Source organism: Arvicanthis niloticus, chromosome 26 (assembly GCF_011762505.2).
Source record: "Arvicanthis niloticus isolate mArvNil1 chromosome 26, mArvNil1.pat.X, whole genome shotgun sequence".
Taxonomy (NCBI): Eukaryota; Metazoa; Chordata; class Mammalia; order Rodentia; family Muridae; genus Arvicanthis; species Arvicanthis niloticus.
The window spans coordinates 3,974,381-3,993,919 of NC_133434.1; the positions used below are offsets into that span (position 1 = coordinate 3,974,381).

At 45.3% G+C, this 19,539-nt stretch overlaps 1 protein-coding gene across 2 annotated transcripts in view; it reads left to right on the forward strand.

Annotated features, from left to right (window-relative positions):
* The window catches only part of Kirrel3 (kirre like nephrin family adhesion molecule 3), a 562,840-nt gene that overhangs the window by 793 nt on the left and 542,508 nt on the right, over positions 1-19,539 (forward strand). The window lies entirely within an intron of this gene.

Below are 19,539 nucleotides of genomic sequence, written 5' to 3' on the forward strand. Positions count from 1 at the left end.
TGGGTGCCTGCTCGCCTTCATAGCGAGGTTGGAAAAGGGGAGCCTGGCGTAGGTGGTGATTTCAGCTTCAGTAAGGTCTAACTTGCCGGGGTGTGTTTCATGCAAATGTGCGAGATCTGCACGGTTGCAGAAAGGGATGCGATTAAGGAACGTACTAAGGCGGGGATTTACAGTGACTGGGAAAAAGAAAGCTTGTAAAGAGTTACATTGAATGTCACCGGTTTCCCTGAGCAAGGCTGAATTCTGAATCCTACCAAGCACTGGATTAGGTGTATGAAATGGAATTTCGCCCCTGGTGCTGATTGCTTCCTTTCTGCAGCCTAGCAGGTGGACTCTCCATAAAGAACTTTGCTACCCCTGGGCTCCTTGCCACTGAGAGTCGTGGGGTTGGTCATGGTGGAGGGAGAACTAAGCGCCTACTTAGCTAAAGGCATCAACAGTCACCTGTGGAATTGAGACTGAAGGGGCCAAGTAAACCAGTTCCTTCCCACTCTTTTGGGATGCCAATACCACCTCTGCCATCTGAGGCAGCATGTGTGTCTGCCTGAACGGCTTGTAGAGGGACAGGATTCAGGAAAAACCACAGCAGAGAAGGTCCATCTGTTGATTAAATGCAGGGTAAAAGTTTTTGAAAAAGCAGAACACCACCATGGGTGGCTGCCTTTGCAAGGAAACAGTGTGTATCCCTTGTTTCTCTTCTCAGGAGAAGCCAAATATAAATAAAACCAGGCTTCCTTCTCTCTTTCCCTGGTCCCTGTTGTCACTGTAGATTTCTCCCGCTTATCCATGCAGCTCAAACTTTGCAGTTCTCTCTCTTGATTAAACTCGAGGGACCCCTCCCCTTAAAAGTATGTGTAAAGCGTGTCTATGCAGATTTATAACCAGTATTCGAGTGCACACACACATTCATATGGGTGAGTGCATCTCCCCGTGACTCCCTACAGCAACATGAAGACAAACAGCCTTTGCACAAAACTTCACACTAGATGAATAAGAACCAACCCATAATCCCGATGTAGAGGGAGACAAGTTCCGTTATATGACCAATGGGATGCGTGCACACTTGAATATGCCCGCTCCTCACACATACACACACATATAGTGACTCCCATTCTTGTGTGCCTCTTAACTAAGTCACTTGGGAAGTTTCCTGTAGAATTTCTGAGAAAAGAAGAGGACCTTACACACCACACACGTGTGCACGCATGCACGCGTGCACGCGCACACACATACACACACACACTGGCATGAGAACCATGTCTTTTGTATTTCTGGAAGCTTGGTCAGTACTTTCTCAGATTGACATAAGCAGCCTATAGGTGTCTAAGTGCCTCCCTGCCTGACTGAATCATTACAGAATATATTTTCTACTGTGCTTCTTCCTTTCTCGGTACCAAGCTATTTCTTGACTGCCTCATATGAGTCTTTCAGTATTTACCGACTGAGGGTAAATGCTCTTCGTTTTGTCCATTTTAACCCTGAGGGCAGTAGAAAGAAACCACAGCCCCCCCCCCCTCATGAAACCTGTATCATCTCCATATTCTTGGTGTTCTGAACTTGCAATGTCCAACCATAGATGTGTAGTCCATAGAGTTAGAAGGCAGCCTCAGAAAGTCTCTGAGAATGGAGCAGAGCCAGGCAATCTAAGCTTCCTGCTCCGAACACTAGAAGTCTTGAGTGTAGGAGCACCACCATACAGTTAAGAGGGAAGATGTTTGATTGGTTCATTGCAATGTGATAGCAAGATCTTTTGACTTGATTTCCTGAAAGCTTAAAAAAATATATGCATTACATTTATCTACTTATTTTTGTGTGCCTGCTCCCAAGAAGGTGGATGCAAACATGCATACGCGAAGGTCAGAAGACAACTTACAGAGTTAGTTGTCTCCTTCCACCATGTAGTTTCTGGGGATGAGATTCAGTTCATCGGGCTTGGTGTTGTTTATGTTTACACTCTGATCTCAATGCGCATTAAAAATATGGGTGTTGTGCGGAGTATTGTAAATTCTCCCAGAAGATTCTGTTTGAGAGTGAGTGTGTGTGTGTGAGTGTGTGTGTGTGTGTGTGTGTATCCTTTACGTTGTATCTACTGTCATGTATTGGTTAAATTATTAGATACAGCAGACCTACCTTCAACAGGACATGGAAACACTAACCTATGGGATTCAAGAGAGAGAGGGTCTTCACTGCAGTTTCCTAGCTACACACACACACACAGAGAGAGAGAACCACTTGCCTGAACTCTGCCCTCTACACACTGAACCCTCTGAATGCTTTCCCTCAGAAATGTATAAAGGGTCAGGACAACCCTTCACCCAGAGAGAACAAGGGTCCAGGGGTCTCACTAGGACTGTATATGGCATGCTGATGGCATGGCTATCTGCTAACCAGCCCTTCTCCCAGTGGGGATCTGTGTGTCTTCTTGGAGTTCTGAGAAAGTAGTTCTCATAATCTTTCTCCCAGGACCCAGAGCACCCCAATGTTGTGATATTTTCATTAGCATGTGGGTAAATTCCTAAAGTATATCTCAATCATCTTTGCCCTCCTGAATTTTTGGCTGATTCACCTTTTGTTTATTCCGCAACCCTCGAGAGGCGGCAGAGGATAACATAGTTGATGTCAGTAACATCCTGCCTCTTCTAAAGTTTGGACTTCTAACGTAGACTGAGATCACCTATTTCTTTCTTTCATAAGGTAACAGTAGAAAGACTAAGGGACAGTCCCCTGTTCTGGCCCTGCCAGTGTCTCTGGGTTTGGCTCCTGATATGGGATGGAGAGATGCCAGCATATGCTGTTCGAGAGTTTCTCTCTTGCTGGGGATGCCTCTCCCCTCAGCTGTCAGGATGGCCACGCTTTGTATAGGGAAGGATAATGTCACAGCACAATTTGCCTCCCACAGAGAACCGGTATGTTCTGCCCCGGGGGTGAAGAAGAACTGATTCCCTTGTCATCCATAAACTTAGAGCTTGCTACATTTTCCCCTTTATTATTTCAGTTCACCACAGCTATTTCCTTCTGTGCCCTCCTTAATCTTCCAGCCCCGTTCTGTCTACCCTGTATACACACACACACCCACACACACACACACACACACACACACACACACATCTTAGGTGACTTTGAAGGAATAGAGTCTCAGCAGGACTGAAGGCTCCCTGCTCCTCTTGTGTCTTTGGTTCTGAGGCAGTTTGGGCAATGTTCAGTGGTACAGACATGGTGGCTTCTACTGTACATGCTCTGGGAAGAGTGTTTTCTCCATGTACTGGAATTCCACTTGGCCTTCCCAGAGGGTCCTGTCCTGTCCAGTGATGGGATGTTCACAGGATTCCTACTCTGCCCTACCCAGAATGCATGTTTGCTTTGTCTATGCTCCTTGCTGTTCTGAACATTTAGAGTAAAAATAAACTCACATTTTACCTGTGAGTGGCATCCCCTACCATAAGATCTGTCTGGGATCCACCTCCTTAATAGATGCTCTTCTGATGATCAGGACACATCAAAGGAAGGACCAGGTAGCCATTGGATGGCAGAGTTATAAGACAACCTGAATCTCCAAGGAAACAAAAGAGCATCAGATAGAAGGTGAAGAGACTGGGTGAGGAGAGCTGGCCTGTTGCAGGAGCCATAGGGGTGGCCAAAAGCATGGGAGGGGAGAAGCAGCTGAAAGAAGCTCAGATTTGCCAAGAGCTCACATGGGGAAAGAAGGGAAGAAGAGGAGTTTGGGTAAGAGCACAAACATGTCAGACAGGGCCCCTCAAAATGAAGTGGAGAGAAAAGGGGTTCAGTTCAGAGGAGAATCAAAAAAATGAACTGGGAGTGAACAACTCTAAGGGTACTTAACTCTAGAGGTACTTAACTCTAGGGTACTTAACTCTAGGGGTACTTAACTCTAGGGGTACTTGTCTTCGCCCAGAATGAAAGATGAACAAGCGATAAATCAGTGTGAGCCTCCCTGCTGCCAGCGCCTCAGTGGCATGGCATCTAGGAGAGGGAGAATCACTTCTTTTATCTTGAAAGGTCAGAGCACTACTGCCAAGGATGTGGGACTGCTCCTTTAATAAACCTTCTGGGTGGGGAAATGGGACCTGCCTGTAGGGGATGGGGATGGCTTCAGTGGTTGCTGCCCAACAGGGAGCCCTCAGATCTATTGAGGATGGAAAAGAAGCTCCCAGGGGGCACAGGGGTGTGTGTTGAGAGGATCAGCATCTGAGCCTGGCACTGAGAGGATGCCATGGGTACAGGAAGGAGGATCTGGCTCAGAGCATAGCAGCAGTGAGCTAGGCATTATACCAAGGAACAGCCTTGCTGGGTGTGTGTGCCTCTGTTGGTGGAAGCCAGGACCAGCAGGAGATGGGGTGGAGCCATGGATTAGGCCTGAAGATGCAATTTTTCATTTTTGTTTAGCCCAGTAGGGGTGACTTAGGCTGTATTATATTGCAGACCCAAAAAAAGCACATGAATAATCCAGAGTGAATTCAAGAGATTTCAATAGCAAAATAATAACAATACTAATGATACCTTTGATTTGTAGAGTACTTTTCTTCCAAGGAGATAAAAAAGATAAACTGTTTTGGAAACAGGGAGGAGAAAAAAAATAAAATTGCCTTTGATGGAGGCATTGAGAGAAGGGCCAAGAACACTTGTTTTAAGGCCTTACTGGAGATGGGAATGGTGGGAGGAGCGAGGTGGGCAAGCGCAGGATCTCAGCTGCAAGCAGCTCTTATCACTGGAAGATGCTAAGATGATTCCTAGGTGGAAAAACAATTCAGACATCTTTAAACTCGAGGTCAATCAAGAGACAGAGAGGCCCCGAAGGTGATGTATGCCTGTTCCTGGTCATGTTCTAATCTAACAGAAGAGGAGCTAGGTGAAATCATGAACACACCTTTACCTAGGTTTGATTCACCATGGCACCAATCCTCACTTCGGCTATGTTTCTTGCAGCCCCAGCTTTTATTCAAGGCCAACAGAATGCCCCCAGAGTTCTTAGATCCCTGGGGTTCTGCTGGGGCTGCTGTGCTGGGAGCTGACCACTTCCTGGAGTTTAGTGAGCCATCAGTGCTCTCTATAAGTGAGAAGGGAGCCTCAGACCAGCCAGCGTCCTGTGCCTGGGTTCTCACTGATTCACCCACACTGCAAGTAGAAGAGGGCTTTATTTCCAGTTCAAGGAATGACGTGTGAGCCGACTTCACTGGCACATAGCACTATTCCATATGTCACCGTGTGGCATTTTCTTCTCCTGAGGGGAAATCAGAATTTACCCAGTTAGGTATGCACATCGAGTGAGACCATAGACGCTTCTAGATCATTAAAATGCTTCTCTCTCAGGCACACAAGGGTTGATGTGCTCTGCTCTCTGCCAGAGCCTTAGTACTGAGCATGACAGAGCTTTGACCTCACACACAGACACCCCTCCAAACCCACTCTGTGCTATAGACAGAAAGGTCACAGGAAGGCTTCGTGAAGACACAAAAATGCACTTTGATCCACTTCCTGCTTTTCAGAGCTTAGCATCAAACACCATGCTTATCGTTGCCCCCTTCTCCCCTCCCAGAGGTAATGAATGAGTATTCTGGCGGTATACTTCCAGAAGTCAGTAAATGTCAATATTGGATAAGTGTTTCCTTTATATCATGGCAATTTAGCATAAGCTACTTGGAAACAAATATCTTCCGCAAGCATACAGTGTTTCAGTGAGTACACAGTCAACACCACTATGAGGATTAAGTAAATGTCAGCATTCTCTGGGTATACTTGGTAACAAGCTTAGGCCTTGGCACAGTGGCCAGCATGGGTGGATCTGGTGCCTTACATAGTTCTTTTGTTGAGGCCCATGTGTGTTCTACTGAGTGGGAAGTAAACAAGCATCCAACTCCTTCCTGGGAATACGAGCTAAGGCTGGTCACAGACACTTCCCACATACCATGGAAGTTTTATTTTGGCAACTTTACATGCCTTCCTCTACCCTTCCACATGTGCGCACAGACCTGCCTGTGTCTTTACTGTCAAGGTCAAGCAAACTTGCCCAATTCTGGGATTTAAATGGTTAAAACTAAAACCACTAGATTACCCATGAGTCCGTCTTAGACACATCCAGCTGAATAGTCTAGGTGGTCTGCTCCCTTGAGGAAAAGCACCGGATGGCTGTTTCAAGTTTCCATTCTTCTCAACTGACACTGACATTATGGGAATTGAAAATAGGAGGGCACACACACGCCTTTTACCCTTTCAAATATCCCCTCAGAAGTTCAATAGGGTCTGATGTCTCAGGGGACAAAGTTGATTGCTCCTTATTTTATGAGCAAATGGTATTCTGTGATCAGAAGCACAGCTATTGACCATTCAGGTAGCACTTATTTTAAGCCTACTGTGTGGTAGGTGTGGTGTCAGAGACTGCTTTGGAGATAGGTGAGGACAGGAAGGTAACACTTCCACAAAGGCTATAGAATGATGAGAGACAGCCCAGGGCATCAAAAAAGGATGTCCAGAGAAGATGTTATGTGTGCTTGCTCTGAAAAGATATATGGGTGTGCTCTGGGTAAAGCATGAAGCAAGTAGTCCAGGCTGTACCTAGGAGTGTGCACAACCAGGAAGACTGAAGAGAATATGGCATACTCCGCAGCAGAGCCTAGAATGGATGTGTTTGAAATGAGAGAGGAGCCTTGGGGAGGGCAGAGCTGGCTGGCTCGTGGTTGTGAATAACATGATACATCTTCTAAGGATGGATTGATAGGATGAAGTCAGTATCTTAAAAAGATGGTTAGTAGCTTAGCGTCTGTCGTCCTCTCCATATCATAGCTGTGGGGATTCACTTGTTATTCTTGGTATTCCCTGTACTTCCCTAAGGCGGAAAATTTGTAGAATCGAGTGGAAGTACACTTTCCTCTTTCCAGCTCATCTTTCTTTATGGCTGGTATGTTCAGATATGGGAAAGTGGGCAATAGAATAGCAATTCAGAACCTAGGTAACTGTTGGTCTGCCCTCCGAAGGGAAGGGAAGAGAAGGCAGATAAGGGATGCTGAAGAGAGCTCATGGCACCAGAGGCATGGCATGCTGAGGACATCTCCACCATGGGTGGTTGGAGGGTATGAGGAATGGGATTTAACTCTTTCTGAAGACCCCTGAAAGATTTGGGAAATGCATCATTGAATGGAAACAATAAGTCAGAAGGGAGGAAGAAGATAAGCTGCCCCATGGTGGAGGGTATTTTGCTGGCAATGTCTTTCTTGTTCTCAAGGAGAAGGCTTTGAAGAAAACAAGGTAACACCTTAGATGGCTCTATTCAGATGTCAGAAATGCTTCACAAGTCTCCCATGCCAAGGAATCTCCCATTCAGGAGCAGAGAATATATGTCCTCAGATTTACCCATGTCTTCTGTGGCCTATTCTCTTCAGGAACTGATGGCAGCTGGCAGGAAACACAGTGTAGGGACAAAACTCCCAAATGTCCTACAAGAAGTACCCAGTGGCATTTCTAAAAGAGTGGATATCTGAATGTCTTGTCTGGGCTGGCCTGCTGAGCAAGACTCTCTTGTGAGTATTTTCAGAGAAGAATTTGGGATCATCAGCAATGCAGGAAGCCAACTGATAAGAAAGGACATGAGAGTATTCCAGGCGCCTATCTCTTAGCAACAACTGGGTTGTTCTGAGTAGTTCTCCTAGTAGGTAGGTCATACATTCTAGATCTCTTTGGTACCTAGAAAATTCTTTTGGCCATTGTTGAGGATAATAGTCGTAACAACAGCTCTGCTTGCACAACGGTGGCTGTGATAATTAGCATCTATGCAAATCCTCAGAAATATAGCCCAGAATTTGCTCAAATAGCACCCCATTTTTATCACAAGAGCAACGGAGGAAGGTTGAATGCTGTCAGACCCCTAGAAAGCTGATGTCTGACCAAAGTTCTTTCCAGTCTTGTTTTGTGTGGGTTGGTGCTTCTTGGAGAAGCTGGTAGCTTCTAGCTGCTTCAAATCATCAACATAAACTATGCATGAGAAGATCGGATGAAGGGATGGAAGGAAAACCTTGTTCTCATCCCTAACCTCCCCACACACACCACCACCACCACCACCACCACCACCTCCACATCTCTCAGAACTGTAGATAGAATCCAGGGCCTCACTATGAAAATGCTCTCCTACTAAGCCACATCCCCTGCTCATTCTTATAATTTGTGGTAATCATCAGTGTCCAAGCATAAAAGTGGGATTTTTAGCTGTTCCTTATACAGATCAAAAAGATCAGTCCCAGAGTTGACCTTCAGAAGGTAACCCTGACTTGTAGTCCTGTTTGTCTATGACCCCAGACTCTTGATGAGTTGGTCTGACATGTTTCTGAAGTTTGCCTTCACCCGAAAGGCTCAAGGTTTCCAGGCCACTGGTTCCTGGGAAGTGACAGGGTTGAAATGTAATCAAGAAGTTACTTGTGTAATTCCTTTGTTCTCTTCCCCACCACCCTTTCCACCTTTAGATATCTGTAAATCAAGGAGGTGAGGGATTTTTTCATAATTAGTTGGGTAAAATATAATATTTTTTTTATCATGCTAGTGCCAATGTTGGGAACCTAGAAGTCTATGAATAAATGCAAAACTATCAGATGGAATAAAAGGGCTAATGAAAAGGCCAAGGAAAGCAGAACCTGTCATGTCCGTGCACATAAAGATGTTGAGGTACCCACACTAGAGTCCTGGAGATGCTTAAAGTTTATTTAAAGCTATTTCTTCAAGGAAGGGCTCGTATGCTCACAAGTCACCAGGGATGCTGCCAAGAGAAACATCCCCTGGCAAGCCACTCACTTCCTGGGCTTCAGCAAGAAACCATTGTGCCCTTCTGTTCTCCAATGCATGTCAGTGCCCATTTCTGTCAGTCACCTGCAAATGTCACAGGTGACTTCACTCTGGTGCAGTGTGACAGTCCACCTGTCACCCTTGGCAATGCTGGGAGCTATTGCAGCTTCGGAGTCACACTGGGGCTTAGTTGACTCTCTGGGTAAGTAAGCAGTCAGGGGACAGAAAGTTAAGTATGCATTCAAGTGCTATCCGAGAAGACTCTCATCCTCTGTTGCCTGGCTGCCCTGGCGACTAAGGAGAAACCACCACTTAATCCTCCAGTGGCTAAGTTCTCTACATTGAGGGACTTGCACTTTTCTATGCCTCGGTTGTTAAATGCTGGGGTTCACTCCGCGTTTAAGTTGAACTGCAGCTCTTAGGGAAGCTCGCTTCTGAAGCCATTTTCTTACACAGGGTGCTGAGGCTTTAAGAGAGTTAACTGCAGAGATGAGAGTTAGCAAAAATGTTTGGAGAATCAGACTTACGCTGATGATTGCAGTCCCGAAGTCAGCCTGATGGTGGCAGCAGCCGCGCTTGCAAAGCCAGGAGTGAGCCCAGAGCAAGCTGCAGAGGGATGGCTGCCCAGTGGTTTAAGACCCAGCAGGGCGGCCTAAAACTGGACCCTCCCGCCAACCCATCCCACCCCGAAGGGGTGCGGTTGAAGAAGTAGCCACAGTTTTCCCTCCCTGGGAGAGGCTGGCCTCTGCTTTCTGGAGCCCACCGGGTAGTGAAAGTAGAATGTTCAGAGGAATTCCTACACAGAGAGGCTAGAGCTATGTGGGTTCAATTAATAATGATCAAAGGGGCCTGGAAGAGCTGCACAAAGGGGAGCGAGCAATCTCGGTTCACCAGCATTTTTCTGTAGTGAGGACTTCTCCTGAATGTATTGAATTTCAATCCTCCCCAATCCGGGAGCTAGCCACAGAAGCTTTGCCTTCCGGGAGCCACACGCACCGTGGCTACTCTCTACTCTTCTCCATGGTGCCAACTGCTTCACATCCAGTCAGTGTGGGTGCGCTGTTTCCATGCTTCAAAAGAATTGTTTTATCCCTGGTGTCCGGAGCAGGTTGTTGAGGTGAATTCTGTTTTCATCTCTGGGAAGAGATACTAAATTCAAACGGCACCATTAGAGGAACCTCCCCACCAATGGCATCTGTTTAATAGGGTGTCCTTCCAAGTGAGGGAACAAAATGTCAACACCAGATGCTACAAGTAGGTGCCCTATGCTCTGCAGGACAGAGGGTAGGGGAGTGTTGGTGGCCCCAAAACTTCTTACCACTGTTCTTTCTATTAATCTCCAATGAGCCAGCTTGCCCCTGAGAGCCGCTCCTCACTCCCCTAGCCCCCCCGAACAAGTTAGTTCATGCATCATTAACTGAAGTTGTGGAGATGGATGAAGGAAGGATGGAATCATTATCAGGGATATACCACCATTTTGCCGGGTCTGCATCACCCAAGTGGCCGGTAGAACTGGTCACTGATGGTGCCCAAAGTCACGTGTCCACTCTGTTGATTTAGATTGTTAGTGGAATTTTCTGTGAGGTTTGCCTAAACCCAAGCCGCTTTCCTCACCTGATGCACCAACTTAGCCCCATTGCTGTTTTCACTGTGATGAGGTGAGCTGCTACCTGCTCAGTGCGGCTTTACAGCTGCTAATCCCAGCCATAGGAGGCAGCAGAGTTAGAGAGAAGATAGTTAATCTTCAGTGAACAGGGAGGTAAAGTGGTGAACGGCAGAGACCGTCTAAGCACCTTATGTCAAAACAGAAAGGCTTTTGGGTAAAAACAAAAAAAATTTCAAAGCCTTACTCTGGAATACAGACCATTCTATTCCTAGTATACAGTTTTAGAACCTGATGAAAATATTAGGCACCCCTCCTAAATTAAGATTCACTGTAGCAATAAAACATGTGACCTTGGCCTTGCTGTCTTCCTGGTCCCTTAGTTTGGTCACCTACTGTTCTTCTCCCAAGCAAGGTTTGAGATCTCACCTAAAGGTAGATTGGGAAAGGAGGAGCAGTGGGAAAATCAGCCAGAGCAGTAATGCTGTGGCCTGGTATTTTTATATTCCCCAAAGCCAGTGACTACCGGATCAACTGGAGCCACAGTGGAAAGGTGTCCTTGAGGTCTCGGGATCAGGTCCTTTCTTGAGCCTTGCATACATTCTCTGACTTAGCCCCATAGCAACCAAGTGAAGCAGGGATGGCTATACCCATTTGCTAATGACAACCACCGAGGCTTTGCCTGAAGATCACACAACTGGCAGGCGACAGGCTAGAAGACCCCAAGAGCCCTTTCTTCCAGGCTGTCGGAAAGAGTGCCAGTCACGATGGCGCTTTGGCAGCTGTGTGAGTGTCTGTGAGCCAAGCAGCCTGGAGTGGCCTGTGATTCTCCTCTGTAAGGTCTACGCTGGATGGGAAATGCTGAGAACATGGAAGGAAACCTCTTCCCCGGCACAAAAAGCTGAGGACAAATGTGAGGAGCATTCCAAGTGGTTGTCCCTCTTTCCCTCCACCAGCCAGTTCCAGTTTAGCTTAACGCTTAGAAAACCCAATACTCATTTTTTAAAACAAGAATCCATCATATCTACCTCCCTTCTAACCCCCCTTCAATAATTTTTTAAAAATTAATCCCCATTTGGCTCTGGGAGAGGTTAGGCTCCTCTTTGCTGTGTTATTTGAGAATGGCACTATTCTACACAAAAAGGCATTTTAGGACTCTCTCTCTCTCTCTCTCTCTCTCTCTCTCTCTCTCTCTCTCTCTCTCATCTCAAGTCTGGAATAGTAAAAATGCCAGGAGACTACATGGTTCTGAAATGATTAATAATGGTCGTTAAGAAGAAGTTTAAAAAAAGAGTCTTGGAACGCAGGCAAGCCTGAATGTCATTCAGCTTACGATTCTCCTCGCTTTGGCTTCAGCAGACAGCTTACCTGGTGTTTGAAATCTCTTTGGAAGGTGGTACATATCTGCCTAGGCCATGCTTAAAATCATAATATTGGCTTAAGATAGACACTTATGATAAACTCGTGAAACACGGAAGTTCCTTGAAAGTTTAAAAGCATCTTTAAGATAGAATCAGAGGAAGAATGCATGGCAGATAGACGTTGGCGTGGAAGACATCAAATTCCGACTTTTTATCCTGCAGCCTGAGCCTTTCCCTGGGCCACACAGATGATATCCGAGCTGCACTGTCAGCCAGTGGTTGCCTGGGCTCCAAACCCACACAAGTACCCCCTTTCCAGTCTTGAGCTTTGATTTGGGTTCTCTCTTCAAACCAGGGCAGAAAAATTCACAGATAGAAATGCATGCATTATAGGCAAGGAAAGAAAGAAAGAAAGAAAGAAAGAAAGAAAGAAAGAAAGAAAGAAAGAAAGAAAACATTTCTAGTTAGACCTAATCAAATACCATTCAGAAACCTTTATTACTCTTTTCTCCTGATCTTCTGCTAAAATAATACAAAAACTTACATTTCTTTCCCAACCTCAGAAGATGTTCTAAGATCAATAACCAAATCCATGCCAAGGAAAATGTTTAAAAGTTTTCTGCTGTTATTTATTTAGGTTTTAGTTAGATTATCCTTTTCTCTCCTGTCATTGTTTTTTTTTTTTTTTTTTTTTTTTTGAACTGATGTGAAATTTATTAGCTTTGCTCATTCACAACTGCAGAGAAAAAGGGATCCAGTGGTGTGGACACACATCCCTCTATTTGTAGACACAAACTTAATGTATGTGATTTTTAGCTGGAAACTCTTTGATATGTCAGGCGAATATCACAGCCTTCTTAGGGCTCCCAGCCTCTCTGTCACAGTGCTTGTCCACACATAGGCTGCAGGTCAGCTGGTTCACCAGTAGCAGCAACCAGTGGGTAGAAGAAAGAGTTCTCAGGACACAAAACGTCCTAAATCAGAGACTCTTGGGTTTGGCCCAGCAAACTGTAAGTTAACATCCTCCCCTCCCCTCATACACACACACATACACACGAGAGAGAGAAAGAGAGAGAGAGAGAAAGAGAGAGAGAAAGAGAGAGAGAAAGAGAGAGAGAGAGAGAGAAAGGGAGAGAGAAAGGGAGAGAGAGGAGAGAGAGAGAGAAAGGGAGAGAGAGGGGAGAGAGAGAGAGAGAGAGAGAGAGAGAGAGAGAGCGAGAGAGCACTGATCTGGATGAACTTGGCGATGCTTCTCCATGCTTTGAATCTGGCATCTGTGCCTTCTTCCCTCACTGGTTCTTATGTGAACACTGCTGACAGTAAGCCCACAGAGGTTTGAGAGATACTTCTAACCAGAGGATTTAAGGTGACTCAAGGGAGCCTACTGCTAATGGTTTTCATATTACATTACCCTCGGGTGATTTGTCGCTGGAGAGAATGGAACCAAGAATTACACCGAGTCCTGAGTCTAGGAAACCCAAACTCACAATGAGATCAAGCTCACAGGATTGGGGACATGGCACTTATGCCAGCCTGTCATTAGCACCACTGCCTTCCTTACAGCTTAGAAGAAGTGAAGAGCCCTTCTTCTCAGTATGACTTTGAGCTCTGTCCCACCTCCTCAGAACTGGGGAGGTTGTGTAGTGATCTATGCTGACAGGGAAGACTGCAGCTAAGCTCGGTCATAGATTTCCTTCACCTGCACTTTAGAATGTTTATTTTAAACTCAGCACTGTACACTAGAGATGCACAGGTCCATAAAGGGAGGGTTTCTGCTTTGTATAGTAAAGAGATTCAAAATGTCTATCATAACGCACCACGAGAGTTCTCATTCTATATTTTAGAGGAAAAAAAAAAACCTTCAAGGTCAATACCACCATAGACATTGATATTCATTTCATTGTGAACTGGGATCTGCTAGCTGCTTACTGTCATTTTATTTTTCAATTCATAAAAAAAATAGATGTTCTCATCACTAGGCCTCTGGGCCTCTTTCTTCAAATCACTAAAGGGGAACCACATGTCTGAGTTGCTGAATCCGGCAGCCACTAGGAGGGTGAGGGGAACCAGTGGTGCTTAAAGGCACTCTTAACACACTTATACAGCAGTGTGGATTTTGACTGCCTCACAAAAATCTGGGTATTAAAGTCATAGTCTCCAGGGCATTTCAATAGGGAGTTAGTTGGACATTTAAGAATGGTGCAACAAAGGTTTTGGGGTCTTTTGGGATGTGTCCTTGAGAGAGATCACAGGATGATGGCCCCTCTCTTCTTTCTTTCACTTCCTGGTCAGAAGCTAAGTGATTGGTTTCTACTGCCTGAGCGCCATGCCTGTCATGGACAGAACCCCACCCCCAAACCTATAGGCTGAAATCTTTTTATAAGTTCATTATCCCAGGTATTTCTCACAGTGACTGAAAGCTGAGAACAATATTTCAGAATGGCTGGGGACAAACAGGGAGAAAACGAAGAGGCAGGTGGACAAGAGAAAACGTGAGCAGGCACATGTGAGGGACATCTTGGTTTCCAGATCTTAAAACTATGCTGGTTTTTTTTTTTTTAAGTCACAATATTACATCTCCTGATCCAGATAGGGACCATGAAGCACCCCTTATACTTGAAGAAGTTTGGAAGGGTCCATAGCCAAGTGTGCACACATGGAGACAGACAGACACACAGGATCAGTGTGCACACATGGAGACAGACACACAGGATCTCTGGCTTCTGTATAGGTAGATAATATTCCTTGGCTTTTAGATGTACAACCATTCGGGATGAAGTTTTGGACTCCTAGAGTTTATTAACCTGGGATTACTTAACTCCCCTCCCCAACTATCTCACGCCTCTCCAGTGTACCCATTCAAACTACTGAAGCTCTGTCACTACTGGGTTCTTTCCTCTGGAATGCCCCTCCCCGAGGGAGCTCTAGCTAACTCCTGGCCTAAGCACTCAGCTCCCCCCACCAGGATGGAAATCTTCTACACCTCCATCCCTGTAAGCATAAGGAACTGCCTTTCTCCCTCCTATACCCCACCTTGGAACTCTCTTGGGGATCTAGTCACAGCATATCTAAGTGGCTTATTTCTTGCCTGATTCCCTTCCAGATCCCTCAGAAGGTTAGGCCAATGCTCTGGATTTTATTAGTTTACACCTTTGTTTGGACCAGGATGCACAGTAGGCATTCAACCAATATTTCCTGAGCAGGAAATGAATTTCACATACCACATGTCCATGGCTATGGATAATGCCTATCTCCTGTGTCATGTGTCACTTAACCAGTCCATGGAAGTGCCTTGCTCTAAATTCACCTCTGTGATTGCCTTGTGTGCCTGGGGTACCATGGGCACCAAGTCCTCTCTGAGGATGGCTGATAATAATTTAATTCCTTCTTGCATTCATACATTATATACAATCTCTAGAACGCATTAACACTGATTGTGTCCTTTGTTCCTAAATTAACTTTCATTCTTCCTTTAAAAGAGAAGGAAACTAAATCTAAGTTATTCTGTGGCCCACTCTGAGGCCACACAAGATAATTGGTGTGACAATTCCCATGAAAACCTAGAGGCTCCAAATTGGAGCCCCCTGCATGGTTCCCCCAGCCCACTTCCTCCAGGTTTCCTCTCTGGGTCCCTATACATAGCATGGTATATTTAAAGGTGTTTGGGAAATGAGGAACCTGGAACATTTCCTCAGTGATCACACAGTGGTGGTGTGCTGGGTATCCATGGTGAGGCAGAACGGAATCTTGAGGCTTAGTTTCATCAAGATTCTTGCTAACGGCATTCCTTGTTGATTTCCACCAAGGCACAAGGGTCTCTGCATACGGTAGGCTGTGGGGAACCACTCTTGACCATAACTGTATGTTGTAAATGAGACAACATGCAGACACCACTGTAGTCTATTACATAAACAATTGATACCAACATCAGCTAGGAAGTGCCTGGAAATTCCTCTCAGGGCAGGCTTTCAGTGGGCATGTGGCCACAGCTCTCTGTCCTACAGTTTCTATGTGTGTCTGTCTCTTGACTGGTGAAAACCTTCCTGAGGTTTTAAAGCTCCCAGTTCAAAACCTCATTCTCCAAGCATGTAACCCTGACCCTACACTAATGGTCAAGAGGACGCTGGCTTCAGCGATTACAGGACCTTGGGGCTCATCCTCCCATGTAAATAGAATCAGGACTCCCCTCTTGCCTGCCTCAATACTTTAGGGCTGATGATTTGGCATGGTGTGAAGGGCTTTCAGCACAGGTGAGGTGTTTGGTACTCCCTGGCTCCATGTTTCCAGATGTGTCAAGGAAGAGTTGAAGTGGAATAATTAGTCTCTTTTGAGGCGAGATTCTGTGTGGCTTTCAGGGGAAGCAAGAAAGACCTTCAGGGAAAGATGAGGTGGTTTGTCAAAGTCAACTTCTTAATGATCTAAAGGCATCCATTCTCTATAAAGAATTAAATTATTTCCTGTGCTTCTGAAACAATATCAGTATCTCATGATCTCCAGGGGACGTGGGAAAAAGTTACACACAATATTTGCTGAAATCCCTGCTTGAGAAAAAAAGATCCCCAGCTGAGAAAAGCTGTAGAGGAATGGTTTTTGTTTCCTTTCATTTCCCTGCCTTAATAAGTCATCGAGAAGTTACTGGCTTAAAATTAGACAAATGATTATCTAACGTTTCAGGAGGTGAGCGGTCTAGAAAGGGTCCTATGGCACTGGAGTCCGGGTGTTGACAAGCCTTTTTTTCTTTCTGGGTGCTGCAGAGAAAAAGTAAATCCAATTGCCTACCTTTTCCAACACACTATCTGCATCCCTTGGCCCACAGCCCTTCCTCCCATCATCCCCAACTTCCAGCTTGTATTTCACATCATCCATCACTTCTGTCTCCCATCCCTGAGCTTCTCCCTTATAAAAAAAACTTTAATATTTATAGCAGGCCCAACAGGTTTCACAAAATCATGACGATCTTCTCCTCCAGTGCTTTAACTTAATGGTGCCCACCAAAATCCATTTTGTCACATAGGGTAACCTATTCAGGGATCAGAAATGAGAATCTTTGGGGTCCACTTTTTGGCCTACAACCAGACTAAAGATATAAAGCTCTCCCCCTCTCTGGATAAACATCCTGACCATGTGGGAACTCTGCCTCAGTCTCCCCCTCTGTAAGTTAGAGAGAGTGACACTCCCGCTCTGCCATTTGTATCTATAAATGAAGTAGTTGTGGATTATTAAATAAAGGTTGCCGAGTATGAAATGGTTATTATACCATGAATTGACATAAATTACGCCTGCATTATTCAATGGAGCCACTGCTATCGTTGAGTTCCGTAGGGGAGAGATTACGGGAGCATCTATTAGATTCTGTAGTTAAATCGCACTAAATGGTTCTTAATAGCAATTGACTTTGGCTTCATTAGCATAGAGCAAGAGAACTCCCCTTTAAAACACCATATACCCGGGGCCTCCTCCTGTCTTTGGAGTAATTGAAATGAAATGAAGATTCAGTAGCAACAACAGTGAGGGAGAAAGAAGAAACGCTCACTGTGGTTTTCTGCATTTGGTCTGCTGCAGTTAGAGAGAGGTTTGCTGCCTGCACTTGGCTTTTTCTCCTCTGGCTTTTGAATGAACATCTGGTGAGAGGAAGTGGGGAACTTGGACAGACAGGGAAGGCTGAGAACTGGAGAACCCATTTGTTGGTCTGTCTTTGTACTTGATGGAGCAAGGCAGGGTATCAGGCATATCCCAGGAACATCTTGCTCTTCGAATTCAGTCAATGTCCTCTAAAGGGGTCAGGAAGTTTGTTTCTCTTTTAGAAGGGTGAGACTTCAGCTTTGCCCATCCAGGAGACCAACAGGTGCAACAAGACTCCTGGGGGGGGGGGTGGAACCAGGAAACCCCTTCTCTGGAACCTTGCAGGTCAGTTCACTGTGCCCTGCCAAGGGTCAGAGGGATCAACTCTGGCTAAAGGCAGACCCTAGACCTCCCAGAGTCTGAATACAAGCCTCCCAGCTCTACCTGAAGAGCCAGAAAAAGAAACAACGGGTACCTACCTCATGGCAATGTTTTTATATAGATTTCTAAAGGCTCCAGCCCTCAAAGAACCTGTGTCCAGGAAGGGTTATTTTACTACTAAACTGTCCCAGGTGGGATCATCAAGACCAACTCCAGGCCTCGGGGCTTGGGGAATTAAAGGCGAGGGACAAACTCTGAAAATGATTATAATCCCATTATGCACAGCTTCCCCTATTTATTTCTTCATATGGATGAATTTGTATATATTTGCATTTTGTTCTATCTGATAATATGCATAGAATTCAAATTGAAATGACTTGAATAGATTTGAATATTAATGAGGCGTTTAAAGGCTGCCATCCCTGGCAGAGTCCCCAACAAGGGAATGTGCCAAGCAGAAGCTCAGATCTGTCCTCCAGCATGCCACCAGAAGCCTGCAGGCACAGGCTGGGAGACACCCTGAGGACAGACCGCTTCTGGGGTGGAGCTGGAGGGCACCTCAGCTCCCCAGGCCTGGACTCTTGCTGCACTGAAGGGGCCATTGAGAAAAGGCCCTGGAACTTCTGAGCCTTGAGGCCTTAGCCATTCAGACACAGGTTAAACAGCACTGTAAAAGGCAAGCTATTTTTCAGACATGCTTCACTGTTCTTCCCTCAGGGAGTCAGGCGGTAAGGGACAGGTTCTTTTCAGAGAGCCTTTTTTCAGTGCCCCTAAAGATGCTGAACCCTGTTCTGTCTACATATAGAACACACATGGTGGGTTTTTGTTTGTTTGTTTGTTTGTTTGTTTATCTTTCAACTAAAAATGGCCACTAGACTGCATGCTCACAATGGGTCTGAAAGCCACAGAGATCTTCTAGGAAGTCAGCCTAGAAGTCTGTGCTCCTTTGCAGCAACATATCAGCACTGTTCAGTGGCCTGCTTTAGCCAAGGGCTAAACCATAAGAATAAAAAGAGAGAATGGCTTGTAAAACTTAAAGCCACCATTATGATTCAACTGGCCATTTTCTTCTTTCTTTATTTAAATATATGTATATGGGTAATAGGTCATTCCAAGATTGTGGTACAAAGCTTCAAACATTAAAGTCAGCATCAAAAACTTTAGGCCCTGTGTGTGTGTGTGTGTGTGTGTGTGTGTGTGTGTGTGTGTGTGTACCACTGTTTATAGTACCACTGTCTTGGGATTTCTATTGCTGTGAAAAGACATCATGTTCACTATAGCTCTTAAAAAGGAAAACATTTAATCGGGGGTGGGGGGGGGCTGGTTTACAGTTTCAGAGGCTTAGCCATTATCATTATGATGGGAAACATAGTGGCGCGCAGACAGACATGGTGCTGGAGAAGGAGCTGAGAATTCCATATGTTGATCTGCAGACAGGAAAAGGAGACTGTGAGCCACACTGGGCATAGCTTGAGCATATGAGACTTCAAAGCCTGTCCCAACCTCCTCCAACAAAGCCACAGCTTCTAATAGTGCCATACTCTCTGGGGGCTTATGGGGGGGGGGCATTTTATTCAAATCACCACAACTAGGTAGCTATTTAAATAGTATTAATGGAATCCTAAAGAGGCCTAAATATACTACATTCATTTATAAAAGTTATAACTTCATGGCAATCCTTAAGTTATCCTTCTTTTTTTAATCCAAATTGACTCTTGTCTAGTTCCAAGTTCATTTTCCTCAACACCACCCTGGTAGCAAATTTTAAGAGTGGACACAAATACATACCTCTAGATCACTTTATTTCGTGCTCTATGAGGTCCTCTTGTGTACATTTTGCTGGTTTCA